Source organism: Herpailurus yagouaroundi, unplaced genomic scaffold, assembly GCF_014898765.1.
Source record: "Herpailurus yagouaroundi ecotype Mexico unplaced genomic scaffold, PumYag 186, whole genome shotgun sequence".
NCBI lineage: Eukaryota > Metazoa > Chordata > Mammalia > Carnivora > Felidae > Herpailurus > Herpailurus yagouaroundi.
Window position 1 is genome coordinate 28,447,247 of NW_024412417.1, and position 6,703 is coordinate 28,453,949.

Sequence of the window (6,703 nt, forward strand, 5' to 3'; positions counted from 1 at the left end):
AGAGAGAGAGAGAGAGAGAGAGAGAGAGAGAGAGAGAGAGAGAGAGAAAGTGTTCTGAGACAAAGAAATGGGGAAGGAATCCAACGCATGGTGGAGACAAGCTAAGGCATGCTGGAAGGCATTGATAAACCAAGGGGAAGAACATCTTTCACAGTTGGGAACGAAGAGATTGGGAAACCAGGTAAATTCCCTTTTCCCTTAGGCTGTTTCAGTCATCTTGCTTACAAATCTCTCTCCCTCTCTTCCTTCTTTTCCAGACACAGTACAAGGCAAATCACCAAAAGAGATACAAAGAAAAAGGGAACTCGATTCCTCCTCCTTCAGGTTCACAGTCTAGCAAAGGGCACATGTGTGCACAGTTAGGTCTGCAGAGGGCCTGGTTTTAGAAGGCAGGTATGCACACAGTGGCATAGAGCCATGGAACTTCTTTCCTTTTTATCTGGATCCTGAGAAAGTGAAAATGGAAGGGCAGGCATGGCTGGGACTCAGGGTGGAACTTCTCTTCACCTTCTTGTGGATAGAGTTGCCTCCGATGTGGCGTGCATGCCCACAGCCTGGGAAATCTGCAAGCAGTGCCGTGGCCTTGTGAGAATTGGTGTGATCTGTTTTGCTGAGTAAACCTAGGTCTGGCCAAAGCGGGGGCCTGCAGGTAGATCATGAGAGTGCTAGCAATGAGAGCTGACTGTTTTTTTCTTGTTTTTTTTTTTTTTTTTGCTCTTTTTACATGCCAGTCAACATATTAGTCTATTTAATGATCTCAGCAATCCTGCAAGTACTTTTATCATTCCCATTTTACAGATAAGGAAACTGATGCTGAGGGAAGTTCAGTAATAAGCTCAAGGGCACACAAGTTAAGTGGTAGAGCTGGGGTTTCCTTCAGGAGTCCAACTCTACGTGCTAAGCCTTGACCATCATGTTCCTGGATACCCAGTACTTCATAGCACAAGTGAGTACAAATAGCTCTAAGAGCATACCATGCTAGGGATCAAGAAGGGTCCATGGGAATGCCAACCATCAGAAAGGGAAGCATGTGGGGCGCCTGGGTGGCTCAGTTGGTTAAGCCGCTGACTTCGGCTCAGGTCATGATCTTGCAGTCAGTGAGTTCGGGCCCTGCGACGGGCTCTGTGCTGACAGCTCAGAGCCTGGAGCCTGTTTCAGATTCTGTGTCTCCCTCTCGCTGACCCTCCCCCATTCATGCTCTGTCTCTCTCTGTCTCAAAAATAAATAAACGTTAAAAAAAAATTTTTTTTTTTAAAAGAAAGGGAAGCATGTACCATCCTGATAAGTAGTGGTCTTCAGTTTTTAGGGGAGAAGAGAAGCGAATGAGACAGATTTCAGTATCAGTAGTGGTTGGGAGCAGGTATGTTGTTAGAACAGCTGGAATGTTGTCTTCACAGTGGTCCACGAAACAGTTTCATAGCCTTTTTATTATTTTATTTTGTTTTATTTTATTTTATTTTATTTTATTTTATTTATGCATTCATTTATTATTTGTGAGAGAGCGCGCGCACAGTGTGGGGCAGGGGGTGGGCAGAGAGAGAGGGGGAGAGAGAATCCCATGCAGGCTCTGTGCTGTGAGCATGGAGCCTGGCGCAGGGCTCAATCTCACGAACTGCAAGATCGTGACCTGAGCCGAAATCAGACGCCTAACCGACTGAGCCACCAAGGGCCCCGTTATCCTTTTTTGAAAAGGCGATGTGGTGATTGCTCTAGGCCTAAAGTCTCTGATCGGCCAGACAGGCACCACTGTTGTCATTTTAATGTTCAAATCCAACATTAGTATCAATTGACTAGGAAAGCAGTAGTGATTTTTGTGTTCAGTAGATAAGTTTAAACAAATATTTTTGTTTTTGCTGTGGGAAACTATAATAAAATAGAACTAGCCTTCCAAACACAGGTTGCACTATATAATTAGTTAGATAAACATGGCTGTAGAAGTTGGCACTGTATGAACCTCTAACAAACAGCAGGGAAAAGAATATTGCAGTCATCTTTGGGTGAAGTTATAAGACCATGGCCGAAGGAACAGCCTTTCCTTAATGATAGTTTTATCTTTAGGCTTTAGCAAATATGTGACTTTACATACTGCCCTGAAAGAGTATTTTCAGATGAACATGGTCGGCAAGGATTTGACTTTTGACACCAGTACTAGAATGCACGGACGTGAAACCTCTTATTCGTTTAAGTTTTCTGAAGTATTGCCTTGATTTTAGGCAAACAGGAAACACAAATGGGGGCACAAAATAGAAGCCCGACTCTGAACGTGTTATACACGGAGTTTGGGTCTTTCTTGAAAAGGAGGGATTATCTGAAAAAAGATTGTTGCTTTTCATGTTCCATGTCTTCCAGCCTTTTTAGCGAACTGAGTTGTAGAGCGTCTGCTCAAGCCGGGTTTCTCCCTGGTGAGCCTTCTATGGCTCAACCATTTTATGCTTTTATGGAATTAGTATGCGCTACATCAGTGACTGAAAATAATGCTACAATAACACCCTTGCATAAATATCTAAGCATCAGTGAGGAGTCCCATGGGAGAGAAACTGAAAACATATAAATGCATTTGAATTTGATGAGCATTACGAAATTACACCACAAAAAAAGGCTGTTGTCGCCCTGTGTAGAGTGCTTTAGAGTGTCCGTTTCTTGGCCTTGTACTTTTGCCAGCACCAGATATCATCTTTTGCAATTTTTGTAATTGGTGAAAAATGGCTTCTTGGTGTTAATTATTTCTAGTTCCTCAATTACCCCGGATTGAGTATCTTTTGATGTTTCTTGGTGGATTTTCCCTCTTCCTTTTTTGAACTGTCTGTTCAAATATTTTGTGCTTTTCCCTAGTGGTCTTGTTACATTATTCTTAGAGCTTTGTAAGAGCTTTTAATATTATGAGTATTGATTTTTTTTTGAAAATATTTTCTCCCACTGTTCCTTGTTTTCTAAAGATCTTTATGATGTCTTTCGAAGTATCTAAGTTGAAAGATTTAGGTAGTGAAGTCTACCAGTATTCATATTTATGTCCTTTGAGTTTTGTGTGTTGCTTAGAAAGACTTACATATGTGTATATAGGAAGTATATTGCCAGTATGTGTGTGTGCACATTTATATATATACTATAGTTTTTTCTAGTGCCCTACGATCATAATTCAAGTCCTAATTTAATTAATTGTCTTATTAGCATGTTTTTTTTCTAATACTTTTCAAAGCTTTCTTTTATGCATTTTAGGCTTTCTGTTGTATATATAATGAAGAATCTAAATTTTGAGTAGCACATAATTTTACCTCCAATTGAAATGTCACCTTTATCACGTAATAAATTCTTATGGATGTTCATTTCTAGACTTTTGTATTCTGTTCCAGTTTGTCTATTCATGACATAGTCACCACAATGTTTTAATATCTATAACTTTATATTTTGATTTGCTACATTGTTTTCTTTGTGTTGTTTGGAATTTCTTGGCTGTTTTTGGTCATGTACTCTTTTAGTGAACTTTAGGAACAGCTGAGTAAATGTCCATTTGAAAAATCTCAATGGAGTTTTGATTGAAACTACACAGTGTATGTAGATCCACTAGAGAAAAGTGAGTAATCTTTCCAAGCAACTGTGTCTACTCACACAGGATCTCTGCCAGCATGTTATCAGGCACTGGTACCTCTAAAATGTTTGAGTTGCTCAACACACTCCCCAAGTCAACACTGAAGAAAAATATTTCTCTTCCCTGTCTTAATGAATGTTAAGTCCAAACCCTGTCTCACATTACCATTGAAATGAAACTACGACCCTCAAATGTCTGCCTGGTTAAGTTCTGGGTATATCATGTGAGAAGCTTTGTTGTCTGACTCTGAGGTGGTTCACAATGGGATATCTGCACAATGTCAAAGTATGAGAATTTTTCCAGAAGCCAAGGACTAGATTCATTAGGGTAGATTCATCACATTTTCAATGAAGACCAATTTTATTGGATTCTCTCTCTTTCATCTAAGGCTATGCAAACATGCCTACAAGAGCACCACCCAATCCAGTTAATTCTCATTCTGGAAAATTATCAGTAAAATTCAACAACAACAAAAAATCCCACTAATATGTTATTTAACATTATGCACATTAAATTATTAGATAAATTAATAAACTTTTCACTTCTTCTTTCCCTCCTTCCAATAATGCCTTAATTTATTTTTAAAAGATTGGAGAACATAGGTACCATTCTCTAAAGTATAGTTTTTACTTATTATTGTAGCATTGTGATTCTTACAAATTGCAAGCAATCTAAATGTTCAAGCAGCTTGGTAAATACATCTTTGTATATCCATATAGCATTGTATTATTCAGCATGTTAAAACAATGAAAGATTATTTGTAATATGTAACTGCATGAAAGGTTTAAGATATATAATTGAACAGAACCGAATCACTCTGTAGAATAGCATATATAACATGATCCATTTTTATTTAAAATAATTTGTTTATTGGGGCACCTGGGCAGCTCAGTCAGTTAAGCGTCTCTTGATTTCTGCTCAGGTCATGATCCCAGGGTGGTGAGATCAAGCCCCACACAGGGCTCTGCACTGGGCGTGGGCCCTACTTAAGATTCTCTCTCTCCCTCCCTCTCTTTCTCTCTCTTCCTCTGCTCCTCCCCCACTGTCAGAAAAATGTTCATTTAAATAAAGTAAAATAATTTGTTTATTAAACACACATGTAGGCATACCTAAAATATATGTAAAAAATAATCACTGGCTCTTGGAGTTGGGAAGTACAAAATTCATAGTCTACCTCATTAGTATTTATATCGTTTAAAAGTTTTACAGTGAACATACATGTTTTATAATGAAAAATAATTTTTTCGTTTTATAAAATGAAATTTTTAGATTATTTATTAATGATCTTACTTCCTACAATAACACTTTCTCATTGTCACAGATTATTGACAGATAGCTATGCCTCACAAATCATATGTTTTCTTCCATTACATCTCTGTACATAGAGTCATTTCAGGAGTATTACCATTATTACAATTCCTTGAAGTATTACTAAGTTTCTGTCACAAAACTAACTATATAAATTGCCCCATTTAATCCTCAAGACTGGGCTGGATATTGTCCCCATTTTACAGATACAAATGAATTTTAGAAATATTAAGTCACTTGCCAAAGTCCTCCAGCCAATTAATTAATCAACATAGTAGGGAATACAACTTTAATCCCTGATTCCGACCATGGGTTCTCCCAGTGTCCTACAAAACAGTGTCCATATGCAAATTAATAAACACAAACCAGAGAGACTTTTCAAAATTCAAGGCCATAATCTTCCCATATTTCTTTTGTAGATAAACCTGGCAGGGGTGTCCAAGGATCAAAATGAGTAAAGTGCACATCCACTGAATGACAAATTTATGGTATGACATGGGCACCTTAAATGGTCCTAATTCAGATCCCAGGTTAAGAACCACCACTGTGTCGTACCCTGAGAGACAAGGCTGCATATTCGCACGTATGCAGACATGCACACGCATACACCTGTATACTACACAACTGTTGTGCTGGGGTCCTTTTATGTTCCTCTGCTTTCTTTTCTGGTTTCAGCCTGTTATGTCCTACAGATGGAATGTTGTAGAACACAACCTAGACATCATCGAATGTGGCCATGAAATATTTCCAGTGAAAGTTTTATTTCTACTTCCCCACCATTCAGCTTCTCAATCTACTGGTCATGAGAAGTTACTTTGCTTGATCAGAATTTGAGTTGAAATTTTTTCAGAGAATAAAGAAAATTCCCAAAGGTAAGGTTTCTATTACTCTCATGATCTTACTGAATTATAGAACATTCAGAAAAGTGTAATAACCTTGTGAAATTGGCTTTTTGGCTATGTTTTATTCATCTTTGAATTCTAAATACTTGCATGGCATGAACTTGGTGCTCAATAACTCCTTTGAAATGGACTATTTCTATTTGTTGTGAAGGGAAATTTTAGAGGCTCTCTCAAGCAATCTACCCGCAACCTCCCCCCTTCCCAAATTAAGTGACTTGTACAAGGTCTCTTGCCTTTTTAATTGGAGAGCTGAAGCTAGAATCAAGGTCTTGTGTCTCCGGGACTCTCATCTTCTTTCAAACCATCACAACCCAGAATTGTTAAAGCAATGTTATATTTAATTGCAAAGAGGGCTCCAGGCTCATGGACATCCCTGATGACAAACCAGATCTTCAGTTGGGAAGTTCATGTGAATAGAAGTTCAAGAATGGAAATATATTTCAGTAGTTTGTGGCTTAGAATTGAGTATTTTTATGTTGACTTCTTTATATTAACTGGATTTCCATGACTCTGTCCCCTTGGATTGCAGTTGTAATTATGTAGCAGTTAACATATTCTCTGGGCCCAGCACATCCCATAATTAGCTGTGTTCTCTCCACAGCATATGACTCAACCCTGTGTGGTTCTTCTATATCAAAGGCAGGGTGACCAGAGTTTTTTAACCACAATACTTGAGCATGTAGTGGCAGATGGCTGCACAACCCAAGTGCATCGGGTCCTTTTGAAGAGCAACCTCACCAAAAACAAGCAAACAAACAAACAAAACCAGACCTTGAGATTTATTTTTGAAAAAAGGAAAGAACCTTCTTGGGGGTGTTTCCAAACACTGCATCATTTTAAAAGAAAAGCATGTCTTCTTCTTCTTCTTCTTCTTCTTCTTCTTCTTCTTCTTCTTCTTCTTCTTCTT

The 6,703-nt window shown here is 38.4% G+C and overlaps 1 long non-coding RNA gene across 5 annotated transcripts in view; it reads left to right on the plus strand.

The window, feature by feature from the left end:
- The window catches only part of LOC121042900 (uncharacterized), a 254,016-nt gene that overhangs the window by 140,903 nt on the left and 106,410 nt on the right, over positions 1-6,703 (plus strand). For all 5 annotated transcript variants that reach the window (XR_005796516.1, XR_005796517.1, XR_005796514.1 and 2 more), the window contains exon 5: positions 5,570-5,766. This is a non-coding gene — a long non-coding RNA (uncharacterized LOC121042900). The remainder of the gene's footprint in view (positions 1-5,569; positions 5,767-6,703) is intronic.